We start from the raw sequence: 4,932 nt of genomic DNA, 5'->3' as shown, positions 1-4,932 counted from the left end.
TATAGATATTTTTACAATTTAAACTTCGGATGAAAAGAATGGGAGGCGTTCGCCTCATCATTTCTCGAATAATTGAACGATTGCCGCTCGCCATATTGCTCAAATTGTCGACTTCCGATTAAAACCTTAATCCTACAAATTCAAAATTAGTTTTCCAAATCAAATATAATTTCTAAAAGACTTTATTTTAATAATTTAAACTTTGGATGAAAAAGAATGGGAGGCGTTCGCCTCACCATCCCTTGAATAATTAAAAGATTGACGTTCACCATATTGCTCAAATTATCGACTTCCGATTAAAATACTTTAAATAAACTTGGATAAAGGAATGAGTGACACTCGCCTCATTATTCCTTGAATAAGCAAGTGAGAGGCGCACGCCTCATTACCACACATATTCAATTTCCGCAAACAGCTTTCAATAATAACTTAAACAAAAAGGGAGTAGAAGGTGTTCGCCTTGCTATCCCTCGAAAGAATTGAACGATTGATGTGCACCACATTGCTCAATCTTGTGTCGTTCTTCAAAAATATCTTAACACATCAAATCTATCTGTCCTCGCCCCTGTGTGATCAAAACCAATCAAACAAAACATCCAACATATTAATTCAACTTGTCACCTCCGTGTGACCAAAACTCTTTTAAAAAAGAACAGTGTTTAATCATTTCTAATATTCACAACAAACTAATGCTTAAGCCTCCGCCGAGAGTAGACAAGTCAACGTTTAGCCTTTAGAACGCGATCTAAACAGTTGTTCGGTAAAAGACACCAACCAGTCGTAGTCCCCAAACTATGAATGCTCTGATTTCCTTATTGCACCATAAGGATACGTATGCACGAGATTGCGAGATCTTGGCGAGCACACTAATAAGAAACCTCCCTTTTCCCCCTTCTGAGGTTTCCATCCATATTTTTTCAATATTATTATCACTCGAAGAAAACAAACAACATTCAATTAACATTCAAATCGCAAATTAAACTAAAAGGTTCCCGTTGAGTACAACGGACGTGAGGGGTGCTAATACCTTCCCCTTGCGTAATCGACTCCCGAACCCGAATATGGTTGCGATGACCATTATTCTATTTTTCAAAGGTTTTATCGATATTTTCCTATTCCTTTATTGGGATAAATAAAGTTCGGTGGCGACTCTGTTCGAATTAAATTTTTTTCCGCAACCATTCTGAGGGATCATATTTTTCGAGATGCGACCGGAACCAAGTACCGTTTCACCCACCGTGAGATGGTTGAGTTACTAGGATTTCCTAATGGCCCTGATGCACACACCATTTCCCCTGATGATGCCTTTACAGACCTTAACCTTAACTTTATCAGGGGAACCATAACCGGAAATTATCATCCTGAACCTCACACCATGTTTTCTGCAAACATACACAACCCTGCCATCTGCTACTTTCATAAAATCCTGGCCCATACCCTATTCGGTAAGGAAGAGAACATCACCTATGTTTATATGGACGGATTTTTTATCTTGTACTGTGCTTACCAAGGCATACTAGTGAATGTTGCTATCTTTATGTTAGAAAACCTATACAAGATTGCCCGAGAACCCACGATACTATTATAATTTGTGGGTTAGTAACCATGATTGCTGATGCTTTAGGCCTGAGATACATGTTTAACCACTTACATGCTTTTGGAGGTATCCATCCCATGCACCTAAACTTCGGTTTCAACCGAGGCATCATTGCCAATTTAGGACCGACGGAGTTTGGGTTGTTGATTGATAACGAGGTAGTCCGGAATTTTACACTTTCAAACCATGAGAAAACTAATATTCACAACCGTGATAACTGGTTTTACAACTTAGAGAGCCAAGATGAGTCTCCTACACCTCCTGAAAGGCCTCAACCTTATGAGAACCAAGAAGCCATTTTCCCTGATGCTAATTTGCACGCCTCTGATCGTTCATCCTATTGATTTTATCACTGCTATACATGTTATGCAATCTGAAGTTGATTTCATTAGAGGAGAAGTCAATTCTCTTTGAGAAGTCATTGAATGCTAATAGACTTTTGCCTTTCACATGACTTAAAATCTCGCATATGTAAGAGCTTTTGTCGTCAATGAGTATCACTACCATAAAATGATTGACTATGGTGGCAGTTACAACCAATGTAAGTTTTACGTTATGAGTTCCGTCCATCTTCTTTTGATATCGAAACTCTAACATTGACTCATGCAAATTATATCCATACAATTGAAGTCAAAATTGTTGTAACGATCACACTAAGCTGAAGAAAACATTCCTTGATTCTGCTTCCTAGATAACTTTTGGTCATTCCAACGTCAAATCATCTCCGATCCTCATCATCGATTCGGTCATCCAGAGGCAAATTGGTGATAAAAAGTCTCAGTTATAGATCACTAGTGTTACGTTGTGGAAGCATAATTGTTGGTATACAATAAAATGAAACCTTGACATAATGGAGTATGCTTTTAATACAATGGAGAAGGGGGTAACCTGCAAGATTAACATTCCAACACTTAAATGAATGAGAAAATAACAAGTGATAAATTAACATTCCAACATTTAAATCAATGAAACAATAACAAGTGATGTGAGTGAGAATGAATTTAAGTCATACCTTTTTTTCAAGGATGATTCCTTATTAATGAGAGTTAGTTGGAGCCTTCAAAATATGGATTAGACGTGACTATTTTCTTATTGGCCGACGAGAAAATAAGGTATGATTGGAAAAAGTTTAGATGGTAGTATAAGAAAGAGGGTGTAGTGAATGTGATATTAGGGAGATTAGCAGATGGAGGTGTTAATAGGAATTTAAAAAATGTATAACTAACTTTATAAACTGTATCAGTAGAAGGAGGTTCTAATAGCAATTACCCACGAGGTATGAAAGATTAAAAGGCCCAATTTATCATAACCCGGGTCATCAGCAACCTTTCTCTCGAATTAGGGTTTCCGTTTTCTAGAAACCACCAACCATGATTATAAATTGACACAACAAACAGGTCCTTTGCAGCATCGAACAACTGCTAAGTATTCAATTTTCCTCAATCATTTTTTTCCGTAGGTTTTAGGTTGTTTCATATGTTAGAATTTTCATTTTCGTTTAGGGGGTTTTGTTCTTTGATTTGTTGAATCAATCACGTGATGAGAAAATAACTGCAACAATATGATGGATTCGTTCCATGATTCCTAGTATTTAAGTCTCTGATGATTCCGTCTTATCTTTTGTGTTTCGAAATTGTGTTTTTCTAGATTTGCTTCTAACGATTTATGATTGAATTGAAATCTCAGAGACATGATGATGTTTACATTGGTCCGTGTTTCTGATTCACCGTGACCGACAACCTTTTCCAATTTCTGATCTCTGTTTCAAACAATTATCTCTAAATGTTTTTGATTTTATAATTCATGTTTTAGTGGCTCTGTGATATTCTGCTTTATTGCAGTATACGCTATTCTGATTCAAAGTATGAGCAGAAATTTCATTTTGTTGAGAGCTATATCTGTAATTTAAATAGTTTAATATTTTTTTTGCTATGATGATTTAAGAAGAAATTCACATGTCAGACTTCAGAGATTTTCATAATCAATGAGAATGACAATTCGATTCACTGAGCAGAAAATTGTTATTTTTGTCTTAGGGGTTTTTTTCAATTGTGTTAAATGTTTAATTGACGGGAGATTTCCGATGAATCTCAGTACTATTTGAGAGCAAATTGAAAAGTGTTTGCATAATTTCAAGTAACCGTCATAAATCAATGATTCCGGTGTCGACGGCGCCACCTTTATTGGTGGTATCTCCGCCGGTGGTGTCTCATATTCCATTGCCTTGTGGAGCGGCGTCGCTGCCTTTACCATTTGGGACTGGCCATGAGACATACATTTCTATTGGTCTTCGTCTTTTTATAATTTTACTTTTTTTTTTTATATTACAGGTTGATATCGGTATGTTATGCAATTGATATTGATATATTATATAGACAACGTGATGTTGATATCTTGTCTCATTTTACAGCCTTCAATGAGTAGTTATTTTTCATCCTTATCTCATAGACTGGACACTAAACTTCATGAAGGGCACAATTTATTGCTTTAAACTATTAAACATAATTTAGACACAGCATGGTAGAACATGAAATAAGTAAAATTATGTTTATGCAAACATTTAGTTTTGCCAAAACTGTGCTTTCATTCAATTGTATGTGAGGTAGTCAGTCTTGTATCCCTTCCTTTTTGTATAGGAATATGCCTTTTCCTTTTCTCCTCGCTTCTAAAACTTTTAATTACGTTTTGTTGATAGCATTTGATCCACTAACAAAAGTGAATTAAGGAAATTTTCTATCCATTTCCATCAGTATAAAAAAAGGAGAGTTCAAACAAAATTTTAATCACCAACCGTAACATATATTATTGAAGGGAAAACAAAATTGAAATTAAATTTATCCAAAAATATTGATTCCCGTAGTTTAGAACCATATTTGATGAGAGGAGCAACCCTTATAGCCGAAGCCATATTCATTTGCTTAACTAAATACGATTAGTTGAATTATTGAAGGGAAAACAAAATTGAAATTAAATTTATCCAAAAATATTGATTCCCGTAGTTTAGAACCATATTTGATGAGAGGAGCAACCCTTATAGCCGAAGCCATATTCATTTGCTTAACTAAATACGATTAGTTGAATTCATTAATATAACTCAAAGGTTAGAAAATAGAAATTTCTAAGGACCTCCTTACCCATAAATTCATTTTACATAGTGAACATATTGGTTCAGAGTCAGATTTTAGATAGTCATAAATAAAGTTGATATCAAATCAGTTTCTGAGTAGCAGTGGTTGTATGTTAACTACAATAGCTTCTTCTCCATATTTAGAAGCAAACACTAATCCTTAATAAAATGTGTGTTTAGAATCTTTTTGATAAAATCAAATGAAACT

The 4,932-nt window shown here is 35.1% G+C and overlaps 4 non-coding genes across 4 annotated transcripts; all 4 read left to right on the top strand.

Annotated features, from left to right (window-relative positions):
- Positions 1 to 3,127: 3,127 nt before the first annotated feature.
- On the top strand, positions 3,128 to 3,205 carry LOC127116762 (small nucleolar RNA Z199). The gene has a single exon (XR_007801552.1). It is a non-coding gene; the product is annotated as a small nucleolar RNA Z199 (small nucleolar RNA).
- A 77-nt stretch (positions 3,206 to 3,282) lies between these two features.
- Positions 3,283 to 3,357, top strand: LOC127116984 (small nucleolar RNA SNORD18). Its single transcript, XR_007801749.1, has one exon. It is a non-coding gene; the product is annotated as a small nucleolar RNA SNORD18 (small nucleolar RNA).
- Positions 3,358 to 3,410: 53 nt separating this feature from the next.
- On the top strand, positions 3,411 to 3,491 carry LOC127116770 (small nucleolar RNA U54). The gene has a single exon (XR_007801560.1). It is a non-coding gene; the product is annotated as a small nucleolar RNA U54 (small nucleolar RNA).
- A 29-nt stretch (positions 3,492 to 3,520) lies between these two features.
- LOC127116774 (small nucleolar RNA R64/Z200 family) lies at positions 3,521 to 3,614 on the top strand. Its single transcript, XR_007801564.1, has one exon. It is a non-coding gene; the product is annotated as a small nucleolar RNA R64/Z200 family (small nucleolar RNA).
- Positions 3,615 to 4,932: the final 1,318 nt, after the last annotated feature.

This window comes from Lathyrus oleraceus, chromosome 1, assembly GCF_024323335.1.
Source record: "Lathyrus oleraceus cultivar Zhongwan6 chromosome 1, CAAS_Psat_ZW6_1.0, whole genome shotgun sequence".
Classification (NCBI taxonomy): Eukaryota; Viridiplantae; Streptophyta; class Magnoliopsida; order Fabales; family Fabaceae; genus Lathyrus; species Lathyrus oleraceus.
The sequence above is the reverse complement of the archived record's forward strand: the minus strand, read 5'-3'. Positions and strand labels throughout refer to the sequence as shown.